Source organism: Zosterops lateralis (genome assembly GCF_965231275.1).
Source record: "Zosterops lateralis genome assembly, chromosome: 4".
Lineage (NCBI taxonomy): Eukaryota > Metazoa > Chordata > Aves > Passeriformes > Zosteropidae > Zosterops > Zosterops lateralis.
In genome coordinates this window covers 13,220,701-13,228,533 of record NC_139765.1, presented here as the reverse complement: position 1 = coordinate 13,228,533, position 7,833 = coordinate 13,220,701, and the positions used below count along the sequence as shown (strand labels likewise).

The window sequence follows — 7,833 nt, the reverse complement described above, 5'->3', positions numbered from 1 at the left end:
TGAAGTGTATAATTTATGTGTAGCTGCATAACTGAGTTTTAACCGCAGCTCTGATCCAATTTGGTTGATAGAGGACCTGATGCAGCAAAATAGCAAGTGGCTTTTTGCCTTGTCTCAGATATTGCCCTCTCTGGCTTGTTTTCCTAAGTTTTCTAAGTATCCATGGAAATACAGTTTAATACTTTTGTCTCCCTCTTCTCTCAGTGGAAGCTGTGACACTCCAGCTTTTGCAGGATCTGAGGACCTCTCCTGAGTTGCAGGGGGTTCCTGCACTCTGGGAGGTGGGTGTCCAGCAGCAGCAAAGCAACAGGGCTACAGAACTGCTCACCTTTGCCAGGGTGAGCAAGCAGGCTGGGGTTTAACAGAGCCTAGGAGGTGATTTTTTTCCTTCAAATCAGAGATCTTTCAGGTGAAGGACATCTTACATGCACTTAAGTGAAAACTAAACAGACGGATCAAAAACACCAGGAAGAAATTCTCCCCAACCGGAGGGGGGACTTCCTCCCCTCCAGTCCCCACCCCCCTCCTCCAGGCGGGGTCCGGAGAGGGTCCACCCCGAACCCCCAGGGCCCCCCTCCTAAGGAGAGGGGCCTCCCTAACCCACTATCCGCCCCAACCCCCTTCACCTACCAGAATCCCTTCTGGAGGAGGAGGCCCCCCCTGACCCCAGCCCCGACCCCCGGGACCCGCAGTGTGATGTGCGGAAAGCCGGAGCCCCGGCGGTGTCGGGCGGTGTTTGTGACCGGCACGGGGGGACTCTGGCGAGGGTGGGGGGCTCCAGCCCCCTGGGCTTTGTTCTCCGGCGCCCCGAGAATTCCCCGCGGCTGCGGGAAAGGAGAGCGGGGAATGGAGAACGGGAATAGGGGCAGAGGGGACGGTCGGGAGGAGGGTGACAAGGACAGAGGGCAGGCGGGGGGTCGGGGTGGGCAGGGCGGCAGGGGAGGGAACTGGAGGGAAGGCAGGGGGGAGGAGGGAGGGGAAGTATTGACGGCAGGTTGGGGGGAAGGAGGAGGAAGGTGTGGGGGGAAGGTATCATGGAAAGGGGGCAGGAGGAGCTGGGGTGGGGGAAGGAAAAGTGGAGGAGGAGGGGGAGGATTGAAGGCAGGTGGGGGGAGACTGGGGGGGGAAGGGGAGCAGGGACAGGGGGGAGCCGGGCTGGGGAGGGAAGGAAGGGTGGAAGGAAGAGGGAGAGGATGGAGAGGCAGGGTAGGGTTGAGGCGTGATGGGGCGCAGGGAGGGGGGGTAGGAGAGGACTGGGCCGGGGGGGGGGAGGGGAGGAAGGAAAGGTATTGCAGAAAAGAAGTACAGAAGAAAAGTAGTGTAGAAGAAAAGAGATCTAGAGAGATACAGAGCCCGACCCAGCCGCAGGCTCCCGCGCCGAGGGGCAAATGGTTCCAAAGGTAATTCCCGGGGCTTAAATCCCCTCGGCCCCGCCCCGCGCAGCCGCTCTGGGGCCCCGCGCACCTGTGCCCCTCACACCTGTGCCCGCCCCGCCCTCACACCTGTGCCGGCCCCGCCCTCACACCTGTGCCCCTCACACCTGTGCCGGCCCCGCCCCGCCCATAAATCCCGGCGGGTCCGCGCCCGCTCCGCTCGGTGCGGTGGATGCTCATCCCGGGGCGCGGCGGGACCGTCGCCCGGAGCGCTGCGCGAGCCCGAGGCGCTGGGGCGGGACTGGGGTCCGGGCCCAGGAATTCGGGTCCGGGTCCTGCCGGTGTCTGCTGGGGGTCCCGGGCGGAGCCGCTTTTTTCTCGGCGGGCGGATGCGGGATGGGGCCCGGGATGGGGACCGGGATGGAGGCCGGGATGGGGCCCGGGATGGGGCCCGGGATGGCCGCGGGCGGGAGGAGCCGCTCCGGGCCGGGCGCTGGGGCCGAGTCCGGCGCTGCCGCTCCTGCCCCGAGTGCGCTCGGTCCGGGACCGGGGCTCGGTCCTGCTCCGGCCTCATCCGGCACCTCCCGGGTGAGCCTTGATGCTCTCCCTCCTCTCCCCCCTTTCCCTGTGGTTCGCATTCTCCAATGGAAAAACCTGTAGGTTTAAAACGCCAGGGAAAACTGTTTACTCTTTATTTCCAGAGCACAGGAGATTCTGAGCTGGAAAGAGCCAGGAGGATCATCAGGTCAAACGGTGATAAGTGATTTGCCCATGTGGGGAATGAATTCAGAATCTTGGCCTTCTGAGCACCTGCTCCAAGCACCTGAGCCAGTCTGAGGGTCATGAGGAAGGTCCTGCCTGGGATGGGAATTGCTGTTACCAGCAAGGGAATTCCTATGGAAATACAGCTCGTCCTTTCCTGTTAACGCTGCTTTACACACCAGCCCCTAGAAAGGCTCTAGAGCAGAACTGGTTGGTACCTGACATGACAGCACAAAGCCCTTCTAATAACCCTGGTTTCCCACCCTTTCCAGAATTTACCCAACAGCTGTAAAGGTGCTCGTTCCATGTCCTTTTCCAGGGAGAAATGAGCAGGACAAGTCCTGAGGGTTCACTTGGTCTATGGCCAAAGTTCTTCTGGAGAGTGTCAGAGCTGGTCCTGCCTGCAGAGGGGCGTTTCCTGCAGGTGAGTGTTCACAGCCCAAAATCACAGCAGGTGCTGAGGCTGGGGCCACTTTCCTGGCCCAGAGCTGCACAGAGCCCTGGGTGACTCCTGCTCACTGCCAGGAATGTTCCTTGGTGTTCCCTCTGTGTGTCCCAGCTGGCCGGGAATGCGGGCTGGGAGGAGGCCGGGAGCCCCAGGAAGGGAACCAGCACCTCCTGTCCTCGGTGTTTGCAGGGGAGGAGCTGTGCCTGCAGTGTCCTGCCCGTGGCTCCCAGCGTCCCAAACACATCCGGGGAGGGGCACTGGGATTCCTGGGCAGTGCTGGGATGGATGTGGATAAAGGGCTGCCTGTGGTTCCTCAGCCTGGGGCTGCTCTGAACAGGCACCTGGAGATGCTTCAGCCTGGACAGGCCCCACCCAAAATGACCCCAAAGAACAGCTGGCATTGCCCGGGAATGTCGGCAGGGTGTGTTTGGGAGGGGTTCAGACAGCAATTCCCTGTGCCGACCTCCCGGAGCTCCCACACACCCCCAGGTATGTCCCAGCCACCCCAAATCCCTTCCCTTCCAGCCTGGGGACATCATCCATCAGCAGTGTTGAAGTCAAGGGAATCTTCTCTCACAGAAATTAAACCCCAAGCAATAACCCTCAGAGATGCCTTAAAAGGTTAGAGTCAGGTGAAGTTTTGTTTGGATTGAGTTTGGAGATTTTCGGGAAGCCATCTGCAATCACAGAACTGATGGAAAAATTTCACAGGTGAGTCCCACTGAAGGTGTGCTGGAAGCGGGGATGTGCATGCCTTTCCTCAGGGAAAAGAACTTCCACAGGCCTCTCCTGAGGCTCTGAAATGAACTCGGCTCCTGCAGGGAGAGATGTCCTGTCCTCCCCTGGGCACAGGAGCTGCCTCAGCACGGGCTGGGAGCGTGTCCGGCCAGCGCCTTCTCCTGCTCTGAAATATCAACTGGAGCCTGACCTCAGGGAGGGAGAAATGGGCTGAATTCCAGAGAACTCTGTCAAGTGTCCCCCAGGGACATTGGTGGGGCCGGGGGATGAGGGGTATAAACAGCAAGTTCTGTGGAATATAAACCTTTCCTTGTCCCGATGCCACTGAGCTTCCCCGGACCCTCTGCTGGTTCCTGACACAGCTGGTGTTCAAGTGGCAGCTCTGCATGGGAATATCCATGCTCCACGAGGCACTGTCGGGTTATTCCAGCAGGAATTCAGCAGGGAATTTGGGGCTATGGGTATAATTCATCTGAACTAGTAAAGCTGATACTGACCCCCAAATCTGGGCACCGCACAGAGAACAATCTTTGTGCTGCCCTGTCAGCTAAAGCCCCTGGGCTGGGAAATTTCAGCAGCCAAATGTATGGAATGATCTAATCCCAGCACCCAGCATCCCCCAGAGGGACAAGCCAAGTCCCAGGTTGGGAGTGCTCGTGTCCTTGCCCTGCTGCTGGCGGGACAAATTCCCCTCCTCACAGGCGGCCCCGGCTGGGCGGGAGCTGAGAGCGGGAGGGGCGGAGAGCAGATCGGCTGCCCGGGAAGCGCCGTGAATGAGGCTGCTGGAATCTCACTGAATCTACTGAAAACGTTCCTTCCCTGCAGAAGACAGCAGCCAAAGTAGATCCCTCCTGGCCAGGCTGGTGGGCAGCAGCTGATCTGCTCTGGGGGAAAACACCCGGCCCCTGCCAGGAGCTCTGACTCTGCTGTTCCTCCCAGCTCCTGAGCAGTGCCAGGGCCACTGTGGGGGAGTTCAAATCCAAATAAACCCCACAGCCCACGGAGTGAATAATCCCAAAAGAGAAATGCAGTGTTCACATAAAAAGCTTAAAGATCTGTTCAAAAGGCTATGGCAACACTATATTGGGATTTCCAGGAACCTTTTAGTGCTCTTGGTTCCATTTTTATGTATTTTTAGTCCCTCAATGGGCAACTTGTAGAATTTATCCTGGGATTAGAAGCTGAGCAGGGTTGGCTTTGGACTGACTTTCACCTCTGGTCCCATTTTGTGCAAACACAATTTGGGCCAAGCTGGGTGAACTCATCCCCTCAGCTTTTCCCTCCAAAATATCCCCTACTTATTTCCCTGCAGATGAACTCAGATTTTGCCCCAAACTGTGTACTCCTCACCTCCACTTCCCTCACGGTGTCCATTCTGTTCCCCACAGGTGTCCTGGTGACACCAGGGAGGTCCCTTTGCCCACAGGACCTTTCTCCTGCCCCTCTCCAGCCTGAGGCTCCTCCTCTGGTCGCTCTCTCTGCCCTTGTCCCACACGGGGCCTCTTCTCCCTTCCCTGCCAGCTGCTGCCAAGGAAGGAGACACGGTGAGTCCTGACTTCACCTCAGTACAGAAATTCCTTCACCTTGAGATGGCCTTGGATTCTACCCCCACATCTTCCCTACCTGGGCACTGCTGATTGCCTCAGTTTACCTCAAAAATATTAATTATTTCACCTGCAAGTTAACTCTGATTTTTTTTGACCAAAATGTCCATTTTCTCCCCAGTATATTACATAGATCTTTTTAAACAAAAAAACACACAGGTTCTGTCTTATCCCCAAAATGCTCATTCTGTCCTGTATACAATGACAGATTTTTTTCTCCAAAATACTTCTCATCCTTACACATTATCCAGGTTTTGCCCTCAATTTCTCTTTGATGTCCACTACTGATCAACTCATTTTACCGCAAAATGCTCTTTCTTTCACCTAGAGATTACCTAAAGGTTTCCCCCCAAATTTCCCTTTTCTATCCACTACTGATTATCTCATTTTTCCCTTGAGATATTCATTCTCTGCCCTACAGATTATTTCAAGCTTTACCCCCAAGATTGTCCCTACCTGTCCACTACTAGTTATCTCATGTTTACCTCAAAATTAATACTCCGGCAGAAAATACCACTTTCTACACCCAAAATTTTCATTATGTATCCACAAGTGATTAGCTCAGTTTTCATTCTCTTCCCTGGGTATATTTCCTGTTCCCCCTCCAAATTTTCCCTGTCTGTCCACTTCTGCTTCTCTCATTTTTTACAAGCAAGTATTCATTTTCTACTCTGGACATTACTTCCCATTTTCCCCCCAACATTTTCCCTGCCTGCCCAATTCTGATTACCTCCTTTTTACCTCAAAATATGCATTCTTTCCTCTACAGAGTAATTCAGATGTTATGACCAAAGTGTCCATTTTGTCCTGTATATACTAACTAGATTTTAAAACCAAAACCACACAGATGATGTCTGTCTTATCCCCAAAATGTTCAATTCTGCTCTCTACATATGACATCAGAGTTTTTCTCAAAAATATTTTTTTGTTCTGACATATTAGATCAGGGTTTGTCCCCCAAATTCTCCTTAGATGTCCACTCCCATTCACCTCCTTGTTACCTCAGTATGTTCATTCTCTGCCCTACAGATTTTCCCAAGTTTTACCCCCATAAATTTCTTTCCTACCCCCAGTGATTGCCTCAGTTTGTCAGTGTTCACTCTCTCCCTAGAGATTTACTCAAGTTTTATCCCCCAAATTTTCCTTAACTATCTATAACTTACTACCTTATTTCTAACTAAAAATATTCATTGTCAACCTTTTGATTATTTCAAATTTAGCCCCCCAAATTCCCCTACCTATCCACTACTGATTCCTTCATTTTTACTTCAATATTGAATATCTACCATGTAGCTTTTCTCAGGATTTACCCCCCAAAATTTTCCATCTACCCTAGAGAGCATGAACACAGTAAAGTAACATGAGAGAATCAGTTATGGGCAATTTTGGGGGTAAAAATATTGTTAATTAATCTGTAGGGCAGAGAATGAACATTTTGAGGTAAAAAGTGAGATCAGTAGTAGGCAGATGTTCTGGGTCAGTTCTTGTTCCATGCTTGCCAGTGATCTCGAGAGAAAAAGGTACAGGTGTTGCTATTAATTATTGCCATAGGCTTTGGGTTCACAGCTGGGTTACTTGTCTATTATATTCCCTAAATATTGGGAGACAGACATCAACCTCTGGCTCAGTCACTGGAACTGAATTGTATGTTCCCTGCTCTGCTCTCACAAACCCTTCAACCACTCTGCTAAACCCAGCACTGCTGCAGATCTCTACAACAGATCAGCAGTTCATTCACAGGGGGATTCTCCTAACACACATTTCCCATAATGTATCCAGAGTAATCCAAGTGCTTATTTGAAATCTCCACAAGTGTGGCCAAAGTCCCACATACACAGGAACACCAAATTTTAAGAGTGTACCAATAGAAAGCACCAACAGATTTAAGTATTATTCTTCACACAACAACTAATCCAATTAACTACTGTACACTTGGACTGCTTGGTGTGGGAAGGTCAATAGAGCTTCTGTGTATCCTGAAGTATGAAGCATGAAAATTAAATTTTTCCACAAAAAATGAAAAAAAAAACATAAAAAATTATGCCATACACTAGATATTGCCTTTTTAGGTTTAATTTTAAAAAGATAATTTTTAATTTTAATTTTAATTAAGACAATGCCTTTTAATTTTCAAATATCCATTAAAAATTAAAAACACATGTGAAATGGACAAAAGCACCAAATATTGGACAAACCTTCAAACAAGCATCATTCTGGAAAATGGGCTCTCCGAGTCTCTTTGCCTCTCTCCATCCTCAGGTGTCACTGCACTCACTCCAGGGTACTTGATAGGAAAAAGGTGCAAGTGGAGACGTTGTGGCTTCCCTTGGATCTTTTCTCCTTTGACCCTTGTGGGCAGTGACCAGTGACTGGGAACTGCTCTCTGGGAACCCAGTGTGATGTACAAGGGTGGCATGGGTGGACTGGTGAACTGGGCCAGCTTATCAAGAATTTGCTGCCCTTGGCTGTGTTTTAAACTCATAACAGAAGCTCTCCAAACAGTAACACCTGTCACTTCTGATGTTTGTGGGATCTAGTTTGCTTTAAGGCTTGGTGGGGTGGGAAGAGTTGCATGTTTTGAAGAAAGACTGAAGGGCTCTGTGCTTTCCTGCTCTGCCCAGGTACAGTTTGATGTCAGCGTGGGCATCTCACTTCAAGGCTTCCTTCTGCAATGCCAACAAAACCCTCTGGGTGTCCGTGTCCATCCTGGTGCTGCTGGCTGCTCTCACCAGCTTCCTGACGGGGCTGTCCCTGCAGAGACCGGCAGATGCAGCCCCCGTGGGCACCGGGGACTCCTGGACGTCGGTGCAGCAGCTGCTGTGGCCCTACACGGGACTGCAACACCACGGCCCTCCCCCGGTATAGCCCCGGGTGCTGCCGGGGCTGCTCTGCAGGACAGGAGGGGAAA

General features: G+C 52.2%; 1 long non-coding RNA gene across 1 annotated transcript; it reads left to right on the top strand.

The window, feature by feature from the left end:
- The first annotated feature begins 1,261 nt into the window (after positions 1-1,261).
- On the top strand, positions 1,262-7,658 carry LOC310908470. Its single transcript, XR_014589858.1, has 5 exons — positions 1,262-1,400; positions 2,075-2,345; positions 2,455-2,559; positions 4,710-4,865; positions 7,547-7,658. It is a non-coding gene; the product is annotated as an uncharacterized lncRNA (long non-coding RNA).
- Positions 7,659-7,833: the final 175 nt, after the last annotated feature.